The sequence below is a fragment of the Phragmites australis genome, chromosome 18 (genome assembly GCF_958298935.1).
Source record: "Phragmites australis chromosome 18, lpPhrAust1.1, whole genome shotgun sequence".
In the NCBI taxonomy this organism is placed as follows: domain Eukaryota; kingdom Viridiplantae; phylum Streptophyta; class Magnoliopsida; order Poales; family Poaceae; genus Phragmites; species Phragmites australis.
In genome coordinates, this window is record NC_084938.1 from 8,853,552 (window position 1) to 8,868,364 (window position 14,813).

Genomic DNA, 14,813 nt, shown 5'->3' on the forward strand with positions numbered 1-14,813 from the left:
TGACACATGATGAGAATAGCCAATTGATCTAGGGATAGTATCTACTCCCATTAGCTATTCTCTCATAATAGTACATACAAAACTTGTCTAGAGATGTATCATTCCTTAAAAAACACTCTGGCATCTTCAAGGCCTCGCCTCCGTGCCTGAGAGGCCTATACCCGCTAGCATCTTGAAGGCCTCACCTACGTACTGGAGAGGCATGTACCCTCTGGCATCTTAATGGCCTCACCTTCATGCCAGAGAGGCCTGTATCCCATCGAACCACTAGCCAACAAAGAATTTAGATCTGCTCGCACCCAACAGAACTAAGCACCCCTGAAATAATCATATCCTCTGGCCTCTAGCAGCCGCAGAATGCTGGGGGGGGGGAGGCAAATGAAGCATCGGCGTGATAAAAAATAAAAGGGCAAGGAGTGAAACCAACACGGTGCAAGTTTCTTCATGCACAACATATACAGACATTGTGCCCAACTAGTTGCCATACATTGAATCCAAGCCTAACAAACGATCTAACCTACCACACCTCCCTGGATTATTACGGGATGTAGAAGGTGCTAGATCACCACTCCTCCTCAAAGCACCATGAGATGAAGAGGATCAACTCCTATAATGATGCACGGAGTGGCGACGCGGATCTTCCTCTAGCAACGTCTCCACAGCCTCGACTTCTTCCGCCTTGATCTTGGCCATGGCAACCTAGAGGATATCTGACGGCATCATTCCGTTAGGACCCCATGGAAGAACAAGACACCAAGAAATGTGTGGGCCCGAGGCCTCCCAAGCTGTCCACCAATCATCCTTCTCAGCAAAGCATTCCACTGAGGCACGAGCAGAAGTAGATGTGGTGGGGTCCTCCAGCTCCCTTTTAACTAAGATGTTAGCGGCCACCTCCAGATCCACGCACCCTTGAGAATTGTGAGGCAGGGTGAAGAGATCCCACTGCTGCCTCCGAAAAGGTAGGGTGGCCCTGGATGGTCGGGATGCACTAGACCCCTCCCCGAAGGTAGCATCCCCAGCGCGGGTGAGGCCCCATCTGGCCTTGGGTCGCCACACCTATAGGCACAAATCCTACTCAAGTTAGCCATGTGACACGAGCATTCTAGAATAGCACAAACATAGATATTTACAAAGCAGGAGGCAGACATTGCCCCATTTGGTGAATGAAGCCAAATTACATAAAGCAAGGGAGGCTGGTCAACATACTAAGACTCTAAGCCACTACAGGAAGAGAAGAAAAACAAAAATACCAGTCTACTTAGAGCTACACCTCCAGAGGTGGGTCATGCAAAGTGTCGTCCCCGCGGGGAGACTATTCCCGCAGAGCGACGACCAAATGCGAAGGATGTCTAGATGATAGCGGTATGTCTGGGAGCTCCTGACAAGGAGCCTGACCCCACGTAGAAGAGCCCGAGCAGGGAGCCCCTCTATTGCTCGGCTTCAAATGAGCTGCCATGAAATGCAGTGTCACGGTCTGGCCATGCTTCGCCCACACACCCCAATGGAAGTTGTCCAAGGCCAGGTGAGTCTCCACCGGGGGTGCCTCTAGCCGAAAACCCTCGATCATGGAATCCAGCACCAGTTTCTCCAACGCTTCAAATTAGCGGAGCCCCGCTAGGTGCAGCAAGGCCAGCTAGAGCGTCGAGGCCACGAGTACACTGGACTTCGCATAGGCCTTGGTAGCATTAGTGGTTGCCCTCACGGTAGACTGGAGTCAGCGAAGTGTCGAGACCAGCGCCTCTAAGCCAGAAGGTATTGGCAGGCCTTCAATCCCACGTCTACTCAAGGCATCATGCGTGGCTTGAGCCGACTCCAAAGCGAAGTGTCTCTTTTGTCACCCGATCCTGCCCTAGCTTCCGCTGGACTTCGGATACCGTAATCTAGAGGACTTGGGCATCACCCTCTACTGACACGTGGGCTGAAACGGCCACTTCAATGGACGTCTCCGCTTCCTGGAGAGCTTCGGTAGTCTTCCATGCCTCAGCCTACACACGCTCCCACCGTGCCACTTTCTCTTGCCAGAGGCCCTCCTCGTGCTCCCGCCGTGCCACCTCTTCCTGCAAACGACCTATAACACCCTAAATTTCAATTTTTTACAATAGATTAAATTTTTTAGAAGTTAATAGGAGTTGCAATTTTGTTCAATAGAAAGAAATTAATTTCTAAATTTAATTTGGCCATAGGTTATATAAGTTTGATGCATTCATGCAGTCATAGTTGCAATAGGTTTTTATGCGTGAGAAAAGTTTGCAAAAGATCGCTAGAAATCGCTCGATTAAAACTCCTTTTGAAAATTAGTTTAAAATCTTAAAATAAAAGCATTTCCAAAATTGATAAAGAGCTCTTGGGCCGAATCTCCTTCCCCAACCCACTTCCTCCTCCCTCGCCTCTCTCCTTTCCCCCACCCGAGCAGGCCGCCCCCTTTCTCCCCCGCACACCCCGCTAGGCCGAGCCGGCCTGCTTGCCCCCAAGCCGCTCCCCTCCCTGCCCTCTATCGCTGTTGCGTAGGCCCGGCTGGAGCCAAGCCAAGCTGTGCCGCCCGCTGAGTCGGCCCCTTTCTTCCTCATCCCACCGGTGCCCTTCCGCTTGTGGAATCCTTCCCCAAAATCGCCGTCTCGATTCGTTTCTCGCCAATTAAGCGCCTCTACTGCAATCCTCGCCTCCCCAATCAAGTGCCTGGTCGTTTTCCCCTCCCTTAAACCCTCTCAAATGTGATTTCCACCGCATTTATTTCCTTTTAGGCCACCGGCCATTTCCTTCGAATTCTGGTCGATTGCATTCTCCTCTTGCGTATATAAGCCGGCCATCTTCTTCCTTGCGAGGTTCCGCACCCAAATACACTTGTTTCCCCCTTCCTTCCGCTCAGAATTGTCCTCAGCGCCGATTCTTCCCGAACGCTGGTGAGTTAGCTCTGCCACCTCAATTCGTCACCGGTGAGCTCCCTTTGATCAAATCTATCCCTCTCCCGTGTGCACAGGTTCCTGAGGCCCCATTTGCACCGCTTCTCGGCGTCTCCCCGTCGTCGGAGCTCCGCCCGCACCCAGCTCGAAGACCCGCCGTTCACCCTCTCCGTTGCCGGCTGCCCTGAGCTCCTCTCCGTGGGGAAGAGACCCACGGTGAGCTTCCCCATGATGCCCTCTCTCTTTTGCACCCCTTTTCATCAAGGTCCATGGCCGGTAGCGCATTTTTGTGCTACTCCGGTGAGGTCCCGGCCGCGCGCCGCCTTCAGCCGGCCGTCACCCGTATTCGCACCGCCGGTCCGAGCCCCCTTTGAAACTTGGCCGTCGATCTCGGATGGATGGCCCAGATTAAAACGGCGCTTACCCCTTCGGATTGGTCCACCATGGACCAATGGATCGGCCCTAAGGCCGTGGTCCACGGGTACATGGACTTATTCTTTGAGCTTTTCCAATAGAAAATAAAACCGGTTTCAATTTATGACATCATAAATAATGTTTTTCAGTATAAAAACAATTCGGATATTTCTCTAAAAATTGACTAAAATTTGCAGATTAGCCCCTAGAACTTCAAAAACTCAATACTTTTTGCTCGTAGCTCCGTTTTGGGTGATTTTTGCGCTCAAATGTTCCTAGCGACGTGTAGAATCTTTTTATAGGGGTTTTACCTAGATTTTGTTCTGTGTGGTGTACTGTCCTTAGAGGTTTCTTTTGTGTGCTTTTCCGGTCTGTCGTTTAGGAGGTGCGCAGTTCGGGAATCTTCAAGAGCAAGCTTTGAGGACTTTGAGCAACCCTCCGCTGAAGGCAAGTGTCCTTGAACATTTTGCCTCTATTTTAGGATTTCATGTGTAGTTTTATCCTTCAATTGCATGCTTGTCTAAATGGAATCCCACTTTAGGGTTTACTAGTTTTGTATGACAATTCCTTGTCACCGTTGATGGATCATGGGGTAAAATGGGTAGTTTTTGCTAGTGCAGTCATAAGTTGGGGAAATATTAATATGGACTAATGAAATATGCAACAAGAAATTGGGTAATGGTAATCTTGTAGCAACATGGTATAGGGATCCTACAGGATGGTTGGTTTGAGGTGGTGCTTTATAGCAAGTTTGTGATTGTTCCTGTGTGGGGTTCAAAGGACCGATTCTTGAACATGTAACCAAGTGAATCCACACAACCATGAGGCCTATATGGGTACAGCCTGGCCAACTAATTAGCCACCCCTCTAACTATGTGGGCACCGTTTGATGATTAAGTGGCACAAGAGGGGGCTTCTGTAGCGATGTAATCGTCTGTTAGCGGTGAAACCTCAGTGGGTGCCTGCAAGTTGGCGGGAGCTTTGTAAAGGCCCTGTAGTGAGACCCTGACTCCACACCCCGGAAGTGTGAGGCAACACGGGAATCACCACTCGTGGGGAAAGTTGTGCAGACTCTGCAGAGTACCTATCTGGTCGATCAGCCATGCTCACGGACAAGAGTGAACTTGGACTTCTTCAGGATTAGATGGGATCTAGGTTTGGTATGGTTGGTCAGGTAGCCAGGTAATGGAATTACCTGGTGAGTCTTGGTAGTCAGATGGAATCCGAGAAGTCAATCCTTTTTGTTTCAGTTGAGTCTTCACACCTAGTAAATAGGTTGCCTGTTGTTGTAGTCATAGGTCATAGTTGCCTAGTGCAGTTAACCTGTGTCTATCCTTTCCTTGACTGAAGCTCCATAAAATGTTTTCCCTCCACTTGCGGAGTACATTTTTTTACTCACACCAGTTGCCCTTCTTTTGCATCCCCTTTGCTAATCAGAAGCCATCAATGAAGCCGCTACCATCGAAGAGGACGACTTTGACCTGGAGTTGCTGTTCTAGGCTGGTATGCCCCAAGTCGACGCCTGTGGAAGATGGAAGCCCTGTTGGCATTGAAGATCTCTTTTGTTCCACTGTGTTTTCATTTAGACCCTCGGGTCCTTTTGTAATAAGTTAAATACCGTTGTAATAATGGCACTGTGATAATACACTGATGATGTAGCACATGTATGGAAACTTGATCCTGGCATACGTGTGTTGTGCCCAGTTTTGTTCCTTTAGAACTGGGTGTTACACGACTCTACGCAGACTCCGCTCACCCCTTGATCTCCTCCAAGGCTCCACGGAGCCTTGCTGCTTCATCTCAGGTTACGTCACGGGCCGCAGCGAGATTCTGGCGCCACGCACTTCCTAACGCCCTCATCAAAAGCAGTTGCTGCGGAACACGACACAGGAAAGATAAGGTAAGCAGCCCAAGAAACCACAGCCAAGGAAACCTTGGGTAGAAGCATACCTGCCAGGCCGCAACCTCTAGGTGCGCCTCCACTTCCTCCAGAGAGCTCCGAGCCTTAGACAGCTCAATCTCTCTGCTCCTAAGAAAAGATGAGGCGAAGGAAAAAGCTTTCAGTGCCTCCGAGCGAAGCATGAAGTCTTCCAAAATCAAGGCCTCGAAACAAAGGCCCCCTCTATCGGTGCAGCTGTTGCCACCACTGAGGGACCAACTCCCTTGGTACTAACCATGAGGGCCAGAGCATGAACTGTCATGACGTCTCGAGGCGTCAAGGCCGTCACCTCCAGATTGACCATCATGGACACCTCCGGAGGGGTCATCACATTCTGCTAGGGCTCTGGAACCTCTGGAGTGGGAGCCACAGATGGGTCCATCTCGGTGACTAGTGAAACATCCCAAGAACGCAAGTCAGGATCCTGGCACATCACTACAGCAAGATATAAACCAACAGAGTAACGTCTCACCAAGGCCCTTGATCTGTTCATCAGAGGGGCCCGTGACATCCTCACCATCTGAGTCAACGAACCCCCAATCCATATCAAAATCCTGGGAGGCCTCACCCTCTCTTCGGCTGTGGCTATGGGAGGACCCTTCCCACGATCGCTTCCTCCGAGCCTGGTCTCACCTCTAGACATAACACAAGCGACAAAGGTGTCGGCAGCCTGCCTTAGCGCTTCACCCTGGCCACCACTGCCCTGGACGACTCAGTCATCGAGCTAGTCTGTGAACCTTCAGAAGTAGGAGGGAGCTATGCCTAAAGAGGGATCGTAGGGATCGCGGAGGCCACAGCACTAGAAACCCCGCGCCCTCGCTTCCCGGGAACCTGGGGCTCTGCCGTGTCTGGCCACGCTGAAGCCACTACTCCGTGGTGGAAGCAGATGCGGTTATACCGCTCCTAGCTCCCAACCAGATCCATACGCTGGTCCCACTCTGTGGTAGTAGGCAGACCCAAGAACTCCTCCATGACTTCGGCTGCTCACTCCAGTGGAAGGCAATCCTTTGAAAGAAAAAGACGTTTCACCTCCGCAAAATCAAAGCTATAGAATGAGGTTGACTCACCTGAACTAACGGTGGGCCCGGAGTACACGTTCGGCTCTTTGTCCCTGCCTTGTGCAAAGATGTGTTCCCAATCCACCCGAAGGGGCCAGATATGTAGCATTGTGAACTCCTTCACGAGATCACGCATCCTCATCCTCTGAGCCACCCTTTGGAGAAGTGCCAATCATGAAGCGAGCTGGGCAACGGAGATCTCTGCCACAGGGGTCCGAATGTACTCAATGCCCTGATTCGTAGAATGGAGGGGGGCCCTGACACCTACATCATAGTAGAACCATCGCTCTGACCACCCAAAGTACCACTGGCTATTGATGGCCTTCGTTGGAAATGCATTATGATATTCTGGTCGAAGCTAGAAGTTCACGTTGCTAGAGCTAAGGGCCTTTGTCACTCCGTCCTTCGTCTGGGTCTTCGGCTAGCAACTCGCCTCATGGATGGAGGAGAAAAGTTCCTCTCCCTTCGCATCCCTATACCCGCATGGCCCATTCAAAGATTGCCAGGTGGGCAGTCATGTTGACCACAAAGTGTGGTAGCTCTATGTAAAAAAGGCGAAGCAACCCCTCGAGAAGCAGCACTGCTAGGAAGCCGAGGCCCATGTCAAAAAAGGCCTCGAACACCATGGCCTCGTGGCTCTAAGGATCCAGAACTGCTTCATCCTGCAGTGCTCGAGTGACGAACTTAGAAGGGATCTTCCCCTCCTTGACCATCTGGTCGAGCTCGGCCTCACTGATGGAGGATTCCCCCAGCTTGCTGGTCTATCGGGGATACTTTCGGATGGCACGGTGGTCCTCCACACCAAGTGGCGGCCCAGGCAGCAGCGGAGGAATCGCCACCGCTTGAGCATCCGTCACCCTGCGCACATCGACGACTCCGCTTTGAGCACTAGAGCTAAACATGATGATCCCTGGAAGGCAACGAAAAGCACTGGATGACAGTGGAAGATGGGAGTGCTATGGTGAGTCACGCGTGTTGGCTAAAGCAGATGCAGATAGAAGCATAGGCATTAGGTAGGGCCTCTAGTTGGCTGGAACCTCCACCTTATAAACTAAGGTGGGAATTACTTCCTCCTAGAAACGCACACGCATGCCTCGTCCTTTCACCCACGAGGCCACGGTCATTGGGGAGCGAAACCACCCCCCACGACCCTACAATGATGAGGCAACACGTGTCCCACTACTGCTCGATAAGGCGTGACCATGCCGCTGAATGCAGGACGCATTGAATGCCCCCTCACAGGTGTTACCAGATGGTCAGTTCAAATCGATTTGTTTGAACTTTGCAAAACAACTTGAACAAGATGAAGGACCGTAGGTCACTAGACGCGAAGCCAGGGACCGTCAGAGGCCCCGCTTCAAAAAACCGCAGGGCCGGCCACTCCACTAGCTGCCCTCAAGAGGGGCTACTATTCAGGGTTGTCGTTAAGGACCCCTGACTCCCCTGACTCCGTCAGCCTACTCCTGAGAATCACAGATCTCCAAAGGCCCTTCAGGTCTCCAGGCTCCGGGGCTCTTCGAAGCCCCTGCCATCCGAAGCCTAGGCGGGCTCTCTGGAGCCCCTACCCTCCGAAGCCTAGGTGGGTTCTCCAGAGCCCCTATCCTCCGAAGCCTAGGTGGGCTCTCTGGAGCCCCTATCCTTTGAAGGATAGGGTAGCCTCCCCTGAGCCTAGAGGGTGAGCCATCAGGTCTTAGCAAAAGATTAGCCAGAAGGGGCCCACAAGATGTTCTTCGCCTGCAAGGAAGTGACCAGCATTTAATACCCATGCAAGTGGAGGTCATCATGACATTCCAGCGCAAGTGGTTGCTGGCCTCACACCCTGGACAATACGGCGCTGTAATAGGTGGTCGGCCTAGTGCATCACCCTTAGGACCACTTGCACCATTTATTTGCTATAGTGGATAATATCTTCTAAGTAGGGTAAAAGTATTCTACCTAGACCTAGGCTAGTGATTCAACCGGCCCTAGGCCTATGTGGTATAGCGATGGCTGGTATCTCTATCTCTGTTAGAGCAAACTTGTATACTTGCACCCTAACAACACTATATATATAGACCCTTGGCCATCATGCGAGGAGAGGAGATCTTTTCTTATCAATATAAACAACACACCGGTATTCCTTCCTCTCCACTTCTTCTCCAAGATTGAGTCTCCTCTCTAGAGGAAGTTCTCACCGCACTTGTTTGTGGAAGATATTTTCTTGCACCAACAGTGTGTGAGCACTCAAGATGGAATTTGTCCCTTCTATATAACAGGAGAGTTATCTCTGGGCCCCTAAATGTGGTTGGATTAGAAAGTGCATGGTCATGCCAATGTGATTAAACAGTTAATCATGAGTTGAGTAATCCACTACAAGATTGAGTGAATGGTCGAGCTATCACAAGGATGGAACGTGTCTCACCTTGAGCTTGGCTAGTATCGTGAGGCAAACGTATTGGTGTATGCATATATCAATGTTTAGCTGATATAATCTTTATGTATATTCGAGAGTCAATAAGCCTTGCGAGGGACCATTGTTGATTTCGGTTCAGAAATGAGTTTTCGAGTTGTAGCCATTTGTACATGAACCTAACGGATCACACACTTAATAGGTTGGAACAAGACACATGGATTGGATCCGTAAGAGAGTTTGATCGGATTGTGATCCATGTGGGACTAGAGTCCAGATGGGATACAAACGTGAAAGCCCATAGCAGGATCTATATAAGGGGAAGCATGGGGAGGGACGCGTATGATTGAGCCACTCCAAAACCCTAGTCGTGCCCGCTGCACCCGACCTCTCGAAACTCTAGTTGTATGTGCAGTGCTAGCATACCATGTTCAATGTTCCACCCCAGCACATGTGGATACTATAGAGGTTCTCCTGCCATTGCAACGCTAATCGGATTGGTGACGGCAAGGTGTGATGATGGAGCTTGGAGTTTATCAAAACTTGTCGGGGAGCTTGTTGAAGCTTGTTGGTTGCTTCCTCCACATCGACGCTCATGACATTGGACTTCTCCAACTCTTCTTCCACTGCACTGCGTGTCAAGTGGTAACGATCTAAGATCCCCTACTCGTATGATTTTCTGATTGAACATGGTAAATTTTTTTGCTTTGCAATAGCGTAGCCTATCCGTTCTCCAACAGTGTTCAGGCTCATCGTTGATCTTCTACTATGGTCATCATTGATTTGTTGTTGATAGCTTTGCTGCCATGCTATTCTTATATTGAGACATTGTGTTGATTCTCTGTTAGCCTGATATCATTGATGTGTTGCCATCTAAGTGTTGTTCCAGCTAGTTGTGGGTTGCTTCTGTGTGCCGACCGATCATGGTGCTATCCATTTATGTTATGTTACCTATCTCCCTGATGCTATTGTATGGTTGATGTTGATGATGGTGCATGCTCCTGATGTTTTTGCTTCTATTACCAAATGATGAGGCCCAATACCTAGCTCTTTTGATGGTAGTAGTGTGTTTCTCCTTGCCCCGATTGTCTGATAGCTGGTCTCTATTCTTTTGCTGGCATAGCTGTCTTGTTGCCAGCCCCGCTGCCCTGTTGTTGTTCACTTGTTGCCAGCCTTGCTGTCTCATTGTCATTCGCCTATTGCCACTCTTGCTGCTCTGTTGCCGTCTACTTATTGTTGGCCCTGCTGTTGTGGTTGTCTCTCTGTTATTCGTGGCCTAGTGATGGTGGGTTTGTTTTGTGGCTGCTGGTAGCTTGATGATGGTTCATGGGAGTATTGCTCGATCTTCTGAAATGTCATGTGATAAAATGATTTGGTGGAGTTTCAATGTTGACGATCCGAAGGCTCCGACAAGAATAGATCGAGAAGCCTTACAACCACTACACCGCTACTCTATGGTTATCAACTATGCCAAAATGCAGTTGACCTCGCCAATAAGGCTTTTTCTACAAGCGAATCGAGAACAGAAGCAAGAACATGGTAGATGCAATCTAAATATTGCTAATTACTAATGAAGAGCTCGAAGTTGGGGTTCCGCAAACTGATATATGACAAAACTGTCTAAACCAAATAATCTAAGGAAAACTCAAGCCTAAACTATGATGACTATTGTATATATATAGGGGGGGACAAGAGGAGGTTGACCTAGGGTTGTGCGGCTGAGGGTGTAGGTATACACAACTTGGACTCTGACCCCGACATACTTACAAGACCCGATAAGGCCCAAAACGGTGATTCAACACTTTATTTCAATGACTCTTACTAATTCCTAATGAATCTAAGGGTGACACCAGATCCATTGGAAATGGATCGTTATAAACTTTCTAGTAAATCCAAGAACACCTCAGTTGGACTATATATCCGAAAGTTATACCTATTTTATTAACGTGCTATCCTAAGACTTCGACTAGACTTTGGAGTCCGACTAGGGCTTGACTTTGAGTCCGATTAGATTTGGCCTTCGAGGGATAATGTCTAGGTGTGGTTGTGGTGTTTCTCCCATGTTCTTAAGCAATAAAACAACACAAAAACTTAGTACCATTATATTCTTTACCAAGAAAGTATGAATAGTGAAGAACGAGTTCACCTTATATATATATCCGAAGGAGCGATGTTCTCATCATACTCCCCTTCTTTACAAAAAATTATCCTCGGTTTGCATATCGCATTATCTTGCTCATAAACTTCTACACAAAAGCAAAATACGCAAGTAACTCTCGTTATATAATATTATAAATTCTTTATCAAACAATTTCAATTCTCTTTTAAATGATTATACCTGATCATCATTTGCCATAATAGACAACAGTGGTATAATGTATGCATTTGTCACTTCTTGCTCCCCTTCTTTACAAGATGTGATATTGCATGATATCATGCTATCAATTTGCATCTTTTGTACAAAGTAAGGTGCATCAATGGTTGTGGTGTACGGTAGCATCCAGTAATGTTCCCATTCTTGTGAACTATTTAGTGGTTTGCAAATATAACTAGAGAAACATGACATGGCATTAATAGTGCTATCACAGTCCTTTAAATGATCACTTTGTAGCACAATAGTCAGAGATTTTAGATTTGAACAAATATAAACTCGATGCACCATATATTATAATTTATCATTGTATTTTCCAATACCATGAAAAGTATTTTGTGATAAGCATGGTAAGTCAAATTTAAGTTTTAAATTCTCCTCTAAACTATTCAGATCACAAAGCAAATCAAATTACATATAACCTAAAGTATTTAGAGAAGATAGCAATTTCAGCTCTTCTAGCTCACTAGGAATGCATTGAACGTGTTTAATTTTAGAATGACTATTCATTTGTAAAATAGAATTAACATATTCATTCTCAAGTTGTGGTTGTGATATAAGTGAAGCATTACCACACAACTCTTTTTTATCACAAGGAATAGTAAACAAATCATCTTATGACAAAGATAAATCAAGAATTGGTGGACAATTTTAGCGTATCAAAACATTTCTCACCTTGAGTGATTTTAGCACCTTTTTCAATACCTTTGTACTTTTCCTCAAATAATATAGGTGCATTAGCATTTGTACCTTTTTGAAACATGCATGGGGTGGCAAGTGTCTCCTCTTTCTCCTTGTTTTTCTTCTCTTCATCCATTGCTTTGTTGATTTTGTTATCCTACAAAAGGTTAGAAACAACAGGAAGCAAAGAGCTAGATATATCCTCAATTGAAACTAAGGCATTTTTGCATTTCAAAGCATAACATGTTAGCTCATTATCATAAATTTCAGCAATGTTAGATTTAGTGGTAAATATAACACACCTTTGTAGTTTAAGTCCATCAGACTTAGAATTTGGTGTCGCTTTCTCTTTTTTGGGTGGGAAAATATATTTTTCTACTTGTTGATTTTCAAATTCATGCTCACGTTCTTTTCTCTCATTTTTAGCTATCTCTTTTTCACATTTTACAATTTTAGCAGGGGTTAAGGTAGAAAATTTATTTTCTTTTCTTTATGCATGAGGGTGTACTTATTACTTTTAGCATGATATGTTGTATCAGTATCAAACTTCTATGGTCATCCTAACAAAAGTGAGTATGCTTGCATAGGCACTACATCAAAATCAGCACAATCATGGTATGAACTGAATGAAAAATGCACCGTGGCTGTTTGCACTACCTTCACCTTACCGCTGTTGTTGAACTACTAAATCTGGTATGGGTGAGAATGTGTTCTTGTCGGCAAGGCAAGCTTCTTGATCAATTCTGAACTTACCAAGTTGTTGTAGCTCCCTCCATCAATAATGACATGAACACAGTAATCCTTAACTATGAGAAACATCTAAAATAAATTGTGATGTTGTAGCTGTTCCACTTGCTCCATTTGAGGGCTTAACACTCGCTGCATAGTGAGCGTCCTATAATTCTCTATGGCAGTGGCACCAAACACTTCCTCGCTGTTGATATCCGTCTCATGTTCATCCTCATCAACTGTATGGTTAGCTGTAAGAGCATATTCATACTTAACATCACTAGCACTTACATATCCACCGTCACATGTTTCAATGTATGCTTGCAAACTTGGGTAATCCTTCATGACATGGCTCATTCCCTTGCGTCAGCAGCAAACAATCCTAGTCATACGGCCGGAGCAACAGAAAAGGAAATCTTGGCTGGAGCCTACACACTAGTAGATTTTCTTACCTCAGGTGCATGTGATGGTGTCGAAGGTGCTGTTGAACGTGCGCTACTCGAGAAGGGGGTAGCAGACCGTATAGTTGAAGGCGGGGTTGTTTTAACTTGTCCTAGTGTTGATCTTGGTGTAGATGTGCTTTCAAAATTGTTCCTTAGCCTCTGTTGTCGTTCCTGCAATTTTTTTTTTTGCCAAATATGCAAGTTGGAACAATCTAGGGACACTATCATATTCTTTGTAATCAACCATGTCCTAAATTTCTCGCCTTAACCCTCCATAAAAGCGTGCAACTACAATATCTTCATCCTCAATAATATCGCAACATAGCATACTAATTTGCAGCTCCTGATAATATTCTTCTATTATTCTATTGCCTTGATTTAAGTGTTGCAATTTCTTATGCAAATCTCGTTTAAAAGAGGGTGGAACAAATCTGTTTCGCATAGCAACCTTCAAAGCATCCCATGTAGTAAGGAGCTAACCCATCGTTGCATATCCTATTACATCAGATGATAGCAAAATCTTTAAATTCACTAGTGGCTTGCCTAACTCTATGCACTTCAAGAACTAAATGAGCATTAAATTTTTGTTCTACCATCATCTCCTAATCTAGATACATTTCAACATCATAAACACCTGCAAACTTGACTTTAGCAAATGGATCATCATTAACACATGCATTATGTTACTGAAAGGTATTACCTTTCATACCTTGTCGATTGGAGTTAAGACGGTTCCTTTGTCATGCATGAAATGCATCACGTTCTTATCTTGAAATTTCATCATCCATGACAGACTCATCATGTTCATAGGCTGCACCATGAGGATCCACATTCCTCTTGTTTGGTGGCTGATTGACCAACCTATCAAAGCATGCATTGAGCATTGCAATACTATCGTTGAGTCGTTGCAATGTAGTATTTGTTTCCGCAAGCTTCTTATCGATGTCACCATTAATAGAAAAGTAGTGCTCATCTAATATCATCGTGAGTTCTTCCCTCAAAACACACTCTTGTGCATCTGATGCTTCACCTGCCATCGTTAGTAGCAAATATGAGACAACAAAAATTTATTATCCCTATTAACTACTAGGTGGTGAAGGTGAAGGTGGAATCACACACTCAAGCGTCTTATCATGCTCTTGGAAGTATTCTTACTAATCACAACAGGTGGCACAACCGGTGGCTGCTTCGTGATACCTTATCGAGTGCAAGTGAGGCGGTTGCAAGGGAAGAACATGTTCTGATCAAGAGAAGGTGGAGCTCGAACAAACAATATTTAATAGCAAAGAATAGCAATAATGAAATTAGATTAGCAAATCTGCATAAAAGTTCACAGTACTCATCACAACTGTAGACCCGAACGTGTTCCTAGAACTAGCTCAAGCAAGTCAAAAATAGGATAGATATAAGCGTAATGGAACAAAATTCGCAATGCAGACTGAATTCTCTTTCTTTCTTTTTCTTTCTGATTTTTTGTACTCTTTGCTTCTTGCTTTCTTTTCTCTTTTTTGGCACTCTTTGCTTCTTGCTCTTTTTTTCCTTTTTTTTTTTACTATGACACAAACTTAAAACTCTTCTACTATATTTTCTAGGTCCAACGAGGTGAGTGTGTCATAATCTTTTTCTAGAGGTTAGGGGTACAAAGGTAATAAAAAGATATGATGCAGCCCATGAACAAGAGGATGGTTGATGGGTCACCTACCTTTTCTAGATCCAAGGTGGTGAGTGGGTCACCTACTCTCTCTCTCTCTCTCTCTGGACTTTGGCTTGCTTTGTTTCGGCTATGTAATTGCTACTCAGACTTTGCCTGGCAAGGCACGATATGATGGGTGTGGGGGGTGTCCAAGAGCAATCAGAAACAAATAGACTCCAACTAGGTTGTGACCATT